Source organism: Apis florea, unplaced genomic scaffold (assembly GCF_048593485.1).
Source record: "Apis florea isolate Af1SG1 unplaced genomic scaffold, ASM4859348v1 contig_3496_pilon, whole genome shotgun sequence".
In the NCBI taxonomy this organism is placed as follows: Eukaryota; Metazoa; Arthropoda; class Insecta; order Hymenoptera; family Apidae; genus Apis; species Apis florea.
In genome coordinates this window covers 4489396-4505800 of record NW_028256773.1, presented here as the reverse complement: position 1 = coordinate 4505800, position 16405 = coordinate 4489396, and the positions used below count along the sequence as shown (strand labels likewise).

The 16405-nt window shown below is 27.6% G+C and overlaps 1 protein-coding gene and 1 long non-coding RNA gene across 8 annotated transcripts in view; one reads left to right on the top strand and one right to left on the bottom strand.

Annotated features, from left to right (window-relative positions):
- Window positions 1–16405, top strand: part of sona (sol narae metalloprotease) — a 63582-nt gene that overhangs the window by 6882 nt on the left and 40295 nt on the right. The window lies entirely within an intron of this gene.
- On the bottom strand, window positions 5233–6503 carry LOC105737280 (uncharacterized). Its single transcript, XR_015293885.1, has 4 exons — window positions 6255–6503; window positions 5777–5922; window positions 5517–5685; window positions 5233–5444 (listed from the first exon to the last, which is right to left on the bottom strand). It is a non-coding gene; the product is annotated as an uncharacterized LOC105737280 (long non-coding RNA).

The window sequence follows — 16405 nt, the reverse complement described above, 5'->3', positions numbered from 1 at the left end:
ATGTCCATTTATTAAGAACAAAGATATAACATGATTAATTAATACGAAAGCAAATTTTGAATATAACATAGGTATATAATGAATATATTTGGTAACAATTATTAATTGAAATTAATATTGTTATTATTAATAGGCCAATTTATATGAATGTTTGTACAAAGACAAAACATTTGCATATATTACTTCGTTTCATATCAAACAAAAAATTCGTAAGTATTTTTTATTAATATATTATAGAAAAAAAAATAATTCTATCTTTATTTCTGATAACAATTTTTATATATTAAATTTATTAAAATTATGTAGATATAATTTCAAAATTTTAAAAATATTTTTTATTTCTTTTAAAATATTTAACTACTTATAAGTGTATTTTCTGTATACCAAAATTACTTTCAATTCTAGGTATGAAAAGATTTCAATTGAGTTAATCTCAAATATTTCAAATCTTCTATGACATAAAGAAGATATGTCTTCAAAGAACGTAAGAATTCTAATTAAGCCAACTCTACGTCAGAACTCTGAAGAAGTTATATGATAGAACTCGTACTCTTAACCACTTAAGACAAATTAGTATAATCAACGGTTCTGAAAGGTGTCTTCCTCTGCTGTGAACATAGTGAAAGAACACTCAAAGAACGTGTAGAATGGTATATGTATAAATATTAAAATATTGAAAAAAAAATTGAAACAAACGAAATAGATTCAACGGTAATGTAGAATTTTTTCAATTTTTAATTCAATTTAGAACAAATAAAATTTGAAATATACATCTATCTAAATAATAATATTGTAATATTAAAATTTTTTCAGAATTTACCAAGATTTGGAATATTGAAAAAAAAAATTGGAATGGACATTTAATCTAAACATAAGGTTATGTTTACAATAATTGGGTATTACATATTCACAGAGAAGTCGACTTCCGCTTATTTGCTCAAACGTTCGATTTAATTTCCTCACGGCTTTCACGTGTGAGCAAAACTGTTACTAATTGTGCGGAAATATTCACAGTTGGTTTCCTTCCGTCTGCTGTCCGCTTGGTTTCCTTGATCACGGTTATGGAATTTTATTGATAAAATTTTCTATCGTTGTAGCAATCGTTTTTTCAATTCGTGGCAAAGTTGTTCCGATCGTAGGGGCGCTTTCTCGCTTGGAGAAAACCAACCTTTCGATAAGTATTCACCATGAATAGTTTCATGCGCAAAGTAGGCCGTTGCTCGATCGTTTTCTCGTGATTTGAGGCATTGTCGAATTTTTGAATCGTTATAGAATTATATTCGATTTGAATAAAGTATAATATTTTTCTCGAAAAAATTTAATTTTGAATATTAGATTGATTTTTAAGAGATTTATCAAATATTTCAATTATAATAATAATTAAGGAAAATAATAATTAAAAACTTTTTGTTGGAATTGTTTATATTTCGAAACATTAAGTTAAAGAAGGTTTTTTTTTTGTGAATCTTAAATTATATAAACTTTTTTCCCCTCGATTGGTAAAAATCCATGTCGAATCATTTTATCAAAGAAAGTATTTTCATTGTATCGATATAAATAGTTGAAGTTGTTCCATCAAATGGAAAGTAAAACTGTGAAATTATATTTGCCTCGAACAGACAGTTCATTTATATAACAGGTCGCACGTCTATTAACTTACGCTTATTATTAAATAGAATCACCTTTTCGTGACTTGAAATGCCATTAAACCTTCTACTCTCATCTCTGATATTTTCAACGAAAAAATTATTCGTATTTCGAATTTGTTTCTCATTTATGTAATGTATCATATCCTTATTAAGTTACGCCTATTGTTATACTCGATCATTTTCACATGCTTCGAACCATTACTAATTTTTTTTATCTTTTTTTCCAATCTGAATGTTGTTTCCATTTGAAAGTATATGGAAATCAATCAAAACTTTTCCTTCAAAGAAACCATTTTATTAATTACATTCATTTTTTTTAAATTATAGGTTTTTTTTTACATCTCAGAGCATTCTGCAATATTCCAGTTAATTGAATCAGGATACTTTACTTTTACAAAACAGTCAAAAGCTTTTAAAGAATGATCTCAAAGTGCTCTATATTAAGTTCCATTCCTGATGCTATTGTGTTGAAATTTAGATTATCTTAGAGTGATTTTCATGATCTGTGTGTTCTGAATATTTAAAGTTATTTATTTATATATGGAATGCGTTTGAAATTCCAATAACTCGTTTAGTAAAGCTCGAATCATCTATTCTTAAGTAGATTACACAATCTGGTTATGCTCTAAGGAGCATTTTGTCCAGTGACTTTCTTTTGTCCTTTGGATTTATGTATATACTTAACAATGAATAAGGATTGATTTACTTATCGGGGAACAGAAAATTGTTTGTGAAATTATATGGATCTGATTAAATAGCTGATATTTTAATGTTCACAAAAATAGACAATGGAAACCACACTTATAAAGTTGTTTAAGACATTTAGGATTCGACAAAGATCGATAACATTCCAAAGTGAGAAAAGTTGCTATAATTAAAGATCTGAGAAATGAATATTAGAATTAAAAGAATTTCTTAGAATTCTATAGAAATCTAAGAAGTAGGAAATGATAAAGTGCATTTCAATCAAGATTTCAGCATATTATAATACATCACAGGAAATCAGAATATTTCAGAATGCATTTAATTTTAGAGACCTCTAAGTTATTGCATACTGTTTCAAATTTGAGATTCTTCAAGATTTTAAATTTATGAGAGCAAATATTTTTTAAGACTCAAGAACGTTTGATTACTAAATTTCTTAGAATCCAAGAACTTTTGATTTTAAATAAGAAGTTTCTTATGATTCAAAAACTATGATCAAAACTATGAGATTAAAAAAAATCTCTTAAAATTCAACAGTTTCTGATTTCAATTTGATGCAAGATTTTTTTTCTATCATCAATTTTTGTAAATGATTATTTAAAATTAAAATTTTTTTTGATCGAATTCGATATTGAAATCATTTGATCAAAATGATTCGATATTATTTTCATTTTAATTAATATAATCGGTAGCTAAATCGTACAACTAGTAATAATTTTTGAATCTACACGATTCATTTATATAACCCGGGGCAACTGGTTTATTAAGTTAGCACGCGTCGTTATACTCGTTCGTCAGATTACAATCGCTCCATCTCGTTCTTAGGCCACACAAAAAAGAGAAACTACGAAAGCCGCGGAAGCGAATTATTACACTTGGTAAGCGAACGGGTCACGGTTACAGTATTACAGTCGGCCATTCTCCAAATAGACAGTCTCTCGTTTCGATTGTTATTCCTCGAATTGTTCGAATAATTCCTTAGAGAAATTTCCATTTGAGAATTTGAATGGTGGACAATTTTGGATGACGATTTTATACTATCTATGAAAATCGAAAATCGATGGAAATTGAAAATTAACTTGCACTTGGTTCATGGTGTAACTTTGACTGGTCCAAATCAGCTGTTTAAATGATTGTAAAAGTGAATCGCCAATTTCTCGCTAGTCGAAAGTCCTTTCTCGTGAGCTATAATTGCGACGACTCTCGCCATGTTTAATCGACAGTACGCGGAGAGAGGAGAAGCGTACGGTTACTTGAAAGTATTTAAAATGTCACGGGCGACGACCTGGCATTAAAACGATTTTCGTATCATCTTGCTCCATGGAATCGGAAAATTTGATATACGTTTATATAGGTTCAGTTAAGTTATGTATACTATCCGTCAAAAGTCGAGATATTTTTTTTTTCTTTTTTATAAGAAATTTTTGACTAGTTTTGTTATTGGCTTCACGTGCATTCAGTTTTATTCTTTAATTAAGCAGGCATTGAAAATTTTTTAAAAAAGTTAACTAGTTATATATATTGATTAAAAATAATATTGCATATCAGATATTTATTATTATATGTTCACATTACATTATACATATATTAATTTTGTTTTTAGTTTGAACTTTTTATTTCAAATTCAAAAATTTAATATAATAAATTAGATTGTATGATAATGTTAAACATTAAGATGATTATTTTACAAATGATCTAAAAAATCTTTAAAAAAATCTATATTATATCAATATATTAACAAATTTCATCAATTTTACCAATTAACAATGAGAATAGAAAGTAGAGTTTAATTGAACTTCACTGAAACAATGTGTCAGGGTCACGAGATGACACGTACAAGTTGTAAGACATACGATATAACGGTTTCATAGTGTGCTGTGATTAAAAATACAACGAATCGACAGTTTACGAGTTACATAGGTCCCGCTGGCTAGTTGTGATCGATAGAAAAGAAAAAAGTTTACTTTCAATCGCGCGCAACATTGAGCTCTCCCTCACGTGGAGTTCCACGTGAACGTAGGTGGCCTCTCGATAGAATGCTGCACTCTCTGAAACGACTCGAATAACAATTAGGATGTCTAAGAGGGAAAAATAAACATGCATTGCTTCTTATTTACATTGATATATTTTTCCAAAATTTCTAATTTTGTATTGATAATAATATTATGATAAAAGAAAGATTTTTTTAAAATGACAGTATTAAAAAATTCTTTTCATTATATTTATTAATTTATAAATATATAATGAAATATATAATTTAAATAGTAATCAAATTTTTCACGTAATTGGTTTTCTAAAATCTTTCACAATGTAATATAATTTTTCCATACAATATGTAATTAGTACACATGAAAATGTCAATTGTTAATTATCATAACGTGTAAATTAAAATTCAGGTTAATATAGAAATAAATATAGATCAAATGGCAAGATAAATATTATAAATTGGATTAGGCTAAGAGAGTTAAATATGTTCTATAATTCATATTGTCAATACAAGATCACTTAAAATTATACTTAATCTAATGTTTAGATCATTCATAATTATGTGTACTTCCGTCTATAACTCTCTTGATACTCAGTCAGCAATTTTAAAATATAGTTATTAAATGAAACTAACGTTTGTGACTAATCGCTTCTATTATAAAGGATCAGTTTAAATTACAATAACATAACGGAGTCTTTTATCTCTGAAATATTCATTTGATTATAGTTAGGAAATAGTTAGAAATATTAAACTTTTTAATTTCTTTTTTTTTTTAAATATGAATTATCATAAGAGAATTTTTTAGAATTTCATTTTCGGTTTTATCATTCTTATCTTTTTATTATTTCTTAAATTTTAAAAATTTTAATGTTTTCAAAAAAAAAAAGCTTCTTGTATCCACTATTTATTATTTAAGTAATTACAATAATTTTATTAGGTTACGAAATCAATAAATTTTTGGATAAAAACGAAATTTCAAAGAGACGATATTAAGATTCTTAACCTAAAAATTTTATAATTTAATTTATCTGATTTCTTTTTAATAATGTTATTAGTTATCTCAATTCAGGCCATTCGATCTTCCTAGAAACAACAAAAAATATCTATCAAAAAGATTAGAAATCACAAGATTACTTGAAGAAATAATTTTTTTAAAACATGTCGTAAGATCTTACTATCTTATGCAATGATCAATGGAGTCACCGAGATCTCTTTCCAAGATCTCTGTTTATCGGCGTTACGAATTTCTTTTCGAGGAAACGACTGATCACCGCAATCAACCGCAACTGCTATATTTTTTTATGCGAATGCAATTTCCATTAACGAATGATTTAGTTCGGTGACCTGTAGTAGATCTATGGTTGATTAACGAACACTCATCACGTATAGGTTAGGTTTTTCCCAATGCAGACATATACTAAGTAGGTATACTTACGCAATATCTTCTCGATCTCCTTTGACTGCATTTTCGTACTATCTACCCATCAAGAGTTCCCGATAGAGGTCCAACGAAACCGCTTCAACCAACCACGAGTTATCTTTATTAGGCTGTTAACCAGACAGACGTGGTTGTCTCGGCTCCTGTCGAAGGAAATGCTTGGTTCGAGTTTAGTTTCACGTTTATATTATTGCTACTTTTGTCAAGGCTTCGAAGACTAATTGGAAATAGCTTGTCAAGGCTTCTATGTTTAATAGAAGATCGTTTAATGGATTAGATAAAGGTTTTTTGTATTGGCATAATAAAATGATAGATACTATTCTGTTTATAGATATTGAAACATCATAAAGTATGACAATTGCGATAAAAATTAATTGATCATTTGAAATGATTTGAATATAATGTTAAATGAAGATGTTTATTTTTAATTTTTGGACCTTGATTAAAAATAAAAATCCAACTAACGAAATCTAACCTCAAACATTTAACCATTAAAACCTCAACCTACTTATCACCTGCGTTGCCATAAGAATACCAACGACCACAAATGTCTGAGATGAAATAACTATGATTACATCTATGATTATAATCGATCTCCAAGAATAAAAAAGATGGTCGAGGACAATTCGATTGAAAGAACGATCACGATTAACAACGAGGTGTCGATAGATCGAACGCATAAAAACGATTTTAAATACTGCCAGAGGGCGCGCGATGACGTTATGTCTTCGATGACAACGAACGTCGAGGACGAAGGAGACGGAGAGAAGTGAAGTACATCGCGGAGTTGTACCCGAGTCAGTCTGTGTAAAGCTGTAACGCGCTGATACGGTGAAAGCTGATATTTTGTAACACTCCTGCCATTCCGTTCCATTCCATTCCATGGTATTGCCCGGTGCAGCCGTTCGCTTGCTCGCTCGTTCGCCTCTCGAACGGCCCGATCGTCTCGCGTAATCGAATGCGAGAACCCAGTGCCGGCAGCACAATGGTAGGCGCACCCAGAATACATTTTTCTCTTTATTCGCATCTACGTTCCGCGAGATCCTCGTTTCTTGGTAGATATATTAAATTAGATTGATACTCTCGATTTGGATTAAAGATAGGTTAAGAAGCCAATTATACGTTATGATTGTTTTTGGAAATGACATTTTGATTTTTCTAGGAATTTAATGAATTTTCTCTAATATTAAGAAGCATATAATTTTAAAAAATAGTTGAGTTTTCTCTATATATCCATCAACGAAAAAAATTAATCAAAATATAACCTCTTTAAAATCATTCAACTTTTATCTGAAACATTTTTTACTACGAAAAAAAAAAATGATATAGATCAAAATGGTAATACCAGGTAAGATATTCTGTATGATTCGTTTGTTCTCAAATGTGTTTTCACTTTAACGTTTTCATCATACTTTTATGAGTTTTGTAGATTTACGATGTTTTGTAACACGAGCGCATATATTGTGTGTCGTTGTTCTCCGAAGTAACGTTTGGATTTTGATTTCTTTAGGGTTTGTTTTCACGAAGAGCGTTTCGAATGTATTATTTACTACCTTAGCTTCTGTGGTTTTGTAAGATTCAATGTGAAAGGCACTCTATACGATAATTATTCCTTGGGATGGCGTCTTAGAAGCTACTTTGTAGCTTCTGTAATTCTGTTTTGTGTGAAAGGTAATTCTGCATATTATGCGATGATCGTTTTCAAAGGTGTCTTTGAAGGTATTTATTTTGCTGTTTCTATAAACTTGGCTGATTCTATATTAAAAAGAATGTTATTACGTAATTTTTACTATCTGCAATAGTAGAACTTCAAGTTTTATAATAATAATTTTTAACCGATGTGTCATGATATATCACAGGAGTATACCAACTATAAATTATTTACTAAATATAAAAAGATTTATTAATATTTGTTAGTATTTATAAATGATGTTGAAAAATGTGATTCATAGATAAGATCAATTTGCCAATCAAAAATTGTTATTAGTTATCTTATTATTCCTATCGATATTAGATTAAAATGTTTTGTTCTGTTGTTTAATATTATAAGTATTTTTATATTTTAAGATATTTTTAAAGTATTTTTTCGCAAAAAATTTTTATTATGCTAAATTAAGATATTTAGAAACATTTAAAAATAATACTTTTAGAGCGGATATACGTCCTCCTTATTATTTATTCATAAAATTTTATTATCATTCATCTTGTTCCCATTTTGTAAATAAAAATTCTTTAATAAATCTCGTTTAATAATAGAAAATTTTATATAACAATAGTAACAACTTTGTAAGATACTATGTGATTTTATGTGAAAGGCTACGTCGCGTATTACGCGATGAATGTCCTCCAGGGTGGCCACTTCTGTCATTCTGTGTGATTCCGTGTGAATCGTACACGGAATACGGGAACTTGTTTTCACGGCCACAATAAATCTAACCTCGAAATCGTGTCGAGTTATTTAGGACGAGAGACACATCTTTAATTTTATATAAGATAATTCTTGAATAAAGTAGTATTTGAATTTCTTTTTTTAAATTAAATTGATTTTATTGAAGATACATTGATATGAATCTGTTCTATGATAAAAGAAAAACTTTAATTAGTATACAAAGTAAATCATTCATATAAAAGGAGCACGTTTTCCTTTTGTTAGTTATAATTTTTGTTCACTTCATGATTTTTAATTAAATTAACAATTTTACTTATTTCGATAAATTTTCTTATAAAAGAATTTTTCATTATAATTTTTTTTTTTAATCTTTACATTTTGTAAAATGTATCAATAATTCAAAACTTCAATTAATTAAACGCTTGATAAAATTTCGTTTACATAAATGTAATTTATTTAAATAGAGTTTTGCTATAAATATTTCTAAAAAGATCGTAACCGAACAGATTATATATATTGGAATTCGAAAACTAATTTAAGTAGAAATAAAACGTTTCGTTCAAAATGAATTTTTGATTCCATTCGAAAAAAAAAAGAGAAATAAAAAAAATTACAATATTTTAAAAATGTTAATTTTCGTTTGAATTTTGTCCGTTATTATTGTAATATAAATATATTTGGAAGATAATTAAAATGTTAAATTGAATTTTGAATATTTTTTCGATTATATACACTAACAACTAAAAGTTTGGAATCATTAATGTATTTCCTAGAATTCAAAAATTTAAGAAAAGTTAAGTTAGGATATTGTAGCGCAAAAAATCTTTTCTTTTCAGTGTAAATGGAAGATCGAGAATCTTCAAGAATACCATCGATTCCAGACGAAGAAATTTTATAAGTAAATCTGAGAATGAAGTTTTGTGATTCTTCAAGCGATTGGGATCTTGATCTACAGTCCAGTTAGTAACGCATACAGAGAATTTTGATAAGTCGTTGTCTTGGTAATTTGCATTGACGAACCATTTACTGTTCGTTCAAATATTATTTCACGCTCTTCAATGTTTAGCTACGATGATGTCGTGATGTAAATCACGTTTCAAAGTGCAATTTATGTGTTTCAATGATGGGGAAAACGTGTAGCAATTTATAGTGAAGTAAATTCATTGTAAAGAACTGGTTTTAGTATGTTCTACAAGGAAGACAAGAGTTTTTTTTTTGTTATTTCAAAATCAATAGACCTTCTTTTTTTCTTTGAAATATTTATTTTTTATTAAAAATAAAAATCTTAAATAAAAATGATTATATATCATGTTACTAACTAAAATATTCTTATAGTATTTTTAAAATAAATCATATCTACAATAGAAAATATTTTAAAAATAATTATGTTTCTTTTTTTAATATGAAAATAGAAGAAAAAGTTAAAAGAGTTTATTTTTTATTTTTAATTTTCTATTTTTTATTGATTTTATATCTAATAAAGCCAAGAAAAAAAGAAAGCCAATAAAATAATTAAAATAATTCTATAAATAGTAATAAATTTTTTTAAATTCTTTTTTATCTATTTTCATTTCAGATAAAATTATTTGAGATGACATGAAATATGATCAAGCTTATACACGTCCACATTTTCAACACGACACCCCTGCAAAACAATGTCTCAATTGACGTTATATTATTCCTCGTAGCGTAACGTCATTTGTGTCCCTGTTCAATTATCGTGCCCATCTAGAGTGAAAACAACTTTGAACGTTTTCCACGTGCAATTTACACGAGAAACAATTTAGCATTCGAAAGTCGAATGCAGATCGATCAGTTCAATAGTCATACATGTTTTAAATATTCAGTATCGGAAAATGTGCGTAACCTTGATACGAGGAAGTTTAAAGAAGGTAATTCAGTAAAAATGCATTTTATATGCTATTTGCGTATATATCTGCTTTGAATGATCGTTTAATTTTATCTTTTCGTTCTAGACAGAAAAAATGAAATTATTTAAGAAATTGATAATCGATTCAAATTTCATTGTTCATAAAATTTTCTAGAAATTATTTATTTTCTTAGTCTTTAGTTAACTATTTTAAATTTTATTAAAATATTTTTTTAAGCAAATTTGTAAATTATCTATTCTAATCTATTTATCTTTTTTAATGAGCAAAACGATGATCATTATTCCAATATGGCCGAATAATATAGCTAAACTTTATTAACTATTAGAATTCAAAATTTAGAATCTATTATAATTCATTAGAATATTTTAACATTCATAGCTTATTATCAATCTCATATATAAAACTCAAAAATGTGTTGTAAATTTTTTACGAAATATATACTCCAAATATTATTAAATAATTCTATTTTTCATCTGTCAAACATCATATTTCAATCAGTTTCTAAAAGATTTATAATCATAACATAAGAAAATTCAGCTATATTGAAATAACGAGCACCATTTCATCCATTGCTCACTATTCAAGCTTCGCTGATTTATTTTTTAGTTACATTATGGTTACATAACACGGTCATTGCTCGTGCTAAGGAATGCCAGGATCTTTCGATTTCTTTCGTTAATTGCACGACAGAAAGCCGTGTAATCTGCCCACGATGGACAAGACTCTTTCCTTGATATTATTACGTAAAACCTTTCTTTTATCTTTTTTTCGATTCCAACTGTGAAAATCGATTCACTCGTACGAATCGAATCGCGCAACTCGATCGACAAAACCTTGGACGCGTTTACAGCGCCACCACTTATATTCGAGAGAGCGTATCCTCGAGAGTGAAAGATTATTTCGAACTATAGTGTGAAAAACTCGTTAATTTAACCAAGCGGAAATTGCTTCGGAAATTTGACACAAAGCTCCGGTGGATGGCCATCCAGTGAACCGAATCAATAAAGAGAATAATTTAGTGTTTTCCATGTTGCTTAATACATGAAGCTAACTTTCTGATGGACGATTTATATGGTGTTCAAACCTAACTTTCTTAATTGCAACGCAGGTAATTGATGGATATCAATTATGATCGAGTACAATTTCCGGAATGATCAACGTAAACGCTTATACAATGTGTTTAATGCATGTTTTAAGATCGTGGGAATCAATTCTTAAGATTAATCCTGAATAAAATATATATGTTGATTTAATCGTCGAGCTTGAATTCGATGGAAATGAGATTCGATTTTCGGATTTAAATGTCGGATTCGGGATTTAAATGTCAAGTGATTAGTGGATCAGTTAAGATATTTAGATTGATTTCGAGGAATATTTTTTGATTTACTTTTAGTAATACTTTTAGTTATATATTGTTTATTTTATGTATCTATATATTTAAAACTTTTTTTTCATAAATATCTATTGATGGATGACAATTAGTGTACAATTTATTTCTTAATTTAGACTTGTACTATAAGGAATATAAAATTTTTGTTAATTTTTTATAATATATTCTTGGGCATAATTTTAGAAGATTGCAAATGAAGCTTTACTTTAGAAGAAGCAAAAAAAGATTTACTTTTGAATATCTTGAATATTGTTTTTATTGTTCTTAAATAAACTTTTTTAAATATTTAGATTAAAAATTTATTAGATAACTATATATATATTTAGTAATTGTGATTTCTTTTAAAATTTTTGAAAGCTAAAACATTGAAGAAAGGTTAGGTTGTAAAATTAGAATTAGATGTTAATTAGATTACATTTTAATGAATGGATATAATTTATTTCTTGGTTTAGCTTTATAATTCAAATCTGAATAAAGATTTTAAATTTTTTAAACGAGTTGTCCATTATGAATGAGTCTAAGAATTAAATATGAAAATCTAATATAATACAGAGTAAAAGAGTAAATTCATATATATGAAAATAACATTATTTTAGTATTCACATTATTTTTTAATAAACAATTTAAAAATAATCATAAAGAAAAAATAACCTCCAAAATATATTAATAGAAATTCGTTAGAAATAAATAATTATTAAATAAAATTTTTTTCAATAAAATTTGAATAAACAATTTTTTTGTAGTACACATAGTAATTTTTTTTGAATTATGAATTACAAAAGATTCATCTATGTCTCACCATCTGTATTTAATATTTAATAACAGTATTTAATATTTAATAACAGAATTAATTCATGAATACAGTCCATGTCACAGTTTGTTAGAAGTGTTTGGTTAAATGATTTGTCATCATCATATAGACTTTGCCAACTAACAGATGCCAATTAGCAGGATGCAAATTATTTCGACGAAAATACGCAACACGATGTTCATTTATTCATGATGCATTATCCACAGGGTTTTTGGAATTCTAAGTTTTGTTTTACACAGTGTCCAAGATATTTTATCCACTATCAACTTATACATTTTAAAATAAATATAAAATATTATTCAAAAGATATTACAAGTTTTATAAAGATAAGTAATTATTTTTATAATATATGATATATAATTATTGTAGATAATTACTTTTGATATTTATTTTTTATATTTACTAATATAATTATTATTTTTTCTTCTTAAAACAAATAATAATGATTCTAATAATTTTCAACAATATTTTTATCAATCTAAGAAGATTTTTATAAAAAAAATAAAATAATATATACTTTCAGGTTATAATATTATAATGGCTGAATTGTGGCTTATACTTGGTAGCTCTTACAGCTATTACTTTTAAAACCGCTATCCTTGACCAGAAGTTCCACATTTACATTATGCAGCTTTCAATTGCCACGTCCGGTCAAAGGATCCGTAAACAGTTGAAAACTGGATTTAAAGAAGGTTGCAGACGACATAATAAAAACTGTACCGTAAACTATTTCATTGTTTCTCATAATATAAAACTATTTTAAGAGCAAAACTATCGAAATTGACAAAGTAAGAAATTTCAAATATTTTATTTTTATAATTAATTTTAAAATTAATTTTAATTATTTTTGAGGTAAGAAATATGATTAGATATAAGATATTTTATTTCGTTAATTTAATATTTCTTGAAATGTAAAAAATAAAAAAATATCAAAAAAAATCATATTTTTTAATCAAAAATAAATCAAGTGCTATAATAAGAAAGCAAGAAGAGGACAAGAACCTCTAGGACCGGTTCTCGGAAGTTTGTCACGCCTTTTTTTCGAATTTATCATTCGTTTCTTAATAATCTCTTCCTCTTCAACCCTTCCAAGAGCTCATTGGATTTACTTACTGTATTTTCGGTGGCCGTGCGCATACGTAGCAAGCTCACGTTTTGATTCACGTTACCGGCCAGACAGATATCCATCTTGGATCCTCGACACAATTCGGCGGCGGAACACGTCCTTCATTTCGTTTCATTTCACGTTCCACGCGGCAAAGAACGACGGGCACGAACAGGCGGCATAAGATAAAGTCGTTTTCACGCTCCTTCAGTTTTGGACTTGTTCGATTCGCCGTGGATCCTGGGTTTACGCCGGTTGAATACAGGTCAAGGTTGAAAATCGCTGCATACGCGTCGTACGAGACCGGTTGCAAACGTGTACTTTCAGGGTAATAAGTCGTGGTGGTTGATAAAGATATGAATGAAACGTGCACAGTAAAGATGGAAGATGATAAGAATTTTATTTTGAGAATATAAATGAAATAATATATTTTTTGTTATAGTAAATTTTGAAATTGTAATGAAATTATAATTAATTTAATGATATAGTGATAATAATGAAATTTTAATAAATTCTATGCACTAAAGATTTTGATAATGCAGGATTATTGGATTATATCTTTAATATTATAAAAATGAAAAGAATAATATAAAATGCCATGTTAGAATTACTGGAATTATAAAATTTTGAAAAAAATCTATAATTTATCAATAATATCATATAAATTATTATATATTGCCCTAGCTTTAATTGAATTTTTCATAATCTTTTATTTATTACTCTCATATTAAAATTAAACGAATTGTAAAGGAAAGCATCGATTAAAATATTTAATAAAATAATCTAGATAAAGAAAAAGATAGGGAAAAAATGATTAGTAAAATCTGAGTAAAAATAAAGAGTAATTAAGCAGAAATAAGGAAATATTGCATTCTCTATTAAATAATTAAACAAATTCTATGTACTTTTTTGTCATCTCTTGATACCATATTTCATATAGCTTATTATAGGTAGATATGTTCTCCCATTACAATGTCATCATTTGCATTCATATTGTCTCTTGGACGACAAACGAAAAGAAACTCGCATATAGTAGTTATTCTACAGGCATGTTGTACGTTTCACAATTCTATTATAACTATAATTTACCTTCATATTAACAATTATTAACAAGACTGTCACAATGTCATTTTCATGTTAATATAAGATTTGCACATACATCATTCAATTATGCATCGTATTTATAATCAATTCAAATTAATACAATTCATAATAGTTGGATTTATAAATCTTTTTAAATAATTTTTTTTTAATATTTGAAGAATTAAAAAAAAATTTACAATATTTATATTAGTTTTTTGTTTTTCCAAAAGATTAAAAAGATAATATTTATATTTATGTAATTTTCCACTATAAATATAATTTTTCCTTTTTTTTAGAAGGAAGATAGAGATAATTAACTATTCTTAAAATTTGTATAATGAAAAATGGAAAATTTAAAAATTTATAGAATCAAAAAATTGATTCAGAAAAATTTAAAAAAAAGTAAATTAGTCCAGAAATCATATAAATTCAAATACAATAAGATCATACTCTTCCATTTTTCCCTTAAATAAATATGAATCTTTCATTTAAGATAAATTTTTTTTTCATATTTTAAAAAAGTGAAACAAAATTAACTGTCACTTCCATGGATCACATTGACGATTGATGATACATAGCTCGTATAGGATCACGTCGCTTTCCGACTCGAGTCACGGTCGAAGTGAAATTGGTGTTGAGAACAACATTGCGAAATGTGCATAAAAACCTACTTTAAAGTTTGGTCTAGTTCAATACAGGTCAAGGTTGAGGCATCACAAGGCACCCATCACAGACATGATGGTCCGAGCTATCGTGGTCACGAACACGATTTTTCAATACTCGTGAAAGACTCGTGCAAAAAAATGTTACTCGAGGTCATTAGTTTTAAGGAACTTCTAATCTTTTTATATTTAAATCACAAAAATTTAGAAATATCTAAAAAATAAAAAATTTATTTATCGATATATTTAAAAAATAAAATTCTAATTTTTAAGAAAAAGAAAAATTTTTTCCAATAATTTTCAAGTAATTTTCAATAAAATAATTTAAAAATCATTTTTCAGAATATGATCGTTGAATGCATCGAGCATGTATCCAATTGTCGATTGTCAGTGAAAGGAATAATGCTCTAAAAACGTTATCCGAATGGTATCGCCTTTACGGAACAATATAATTGTTGGATTAAACGCGATCAATATGGCGTTGCATGTATATATGAAATAATTATCTTACAGTCTCCGACAATAATTGTTGGCAATATCTGTCCCTATTGTCGAGGTCTTAACGTTGCACAAACATGATTGCAACCGCGCCAACAGCTGAAAACTTTGTCTCTGAGAATGTCCTTGCGTAGATAGCTCCCGCATGAGTGATTTTTGCATCGTTACTTTCTTGCATAACATGGATTGCGGGCGCACACGCGGTACCTCTGACATAGGTGACGATCAACCGGTGACATCTTTTACGCAATCGGATTTTCTTTCTTCATTTCCGATTATCTGTCGAAAAGGTCACTTACCCGTGACTAGCTTTATCGTGTAATCCTCGATCCTTTCACGTCGCATTGATATTCGGTGTTCGGGAAGGTAAACATAACCTCACAAGTTTCTATTTATAGACTATTATTTTTCTGATCAACTTGTCAATATTTTTTTTTCGAATTTCTTTTTTAATTGTCAAACGACTCTTCAGAACTAGTGATCTTAACTTTTGTTTTGCAGTGATTTCGGACGAATATGGATACTTTTAATGGAAATATATTTTAGAATGGTTGATAAAATGCTTCTCAGTTTTTTCAACTTGTTATTCTCTTTTATAATAAACAAACAATTCTTCCTTCACATTTAATAAAATCAGTAACCATTTTAAAAGTCGTAATAGGTTAGGAATCTGAAATATAGTAGAAAGAATTTCTCGTATTTATAATGTTTTTTTTTAAATAGAGAGTAAATTTGTAAGAATGCTTGTGCAAGCGAGCTTTCTTGGTCTTCAATTGCTACTGAAAAGGTCACTTGC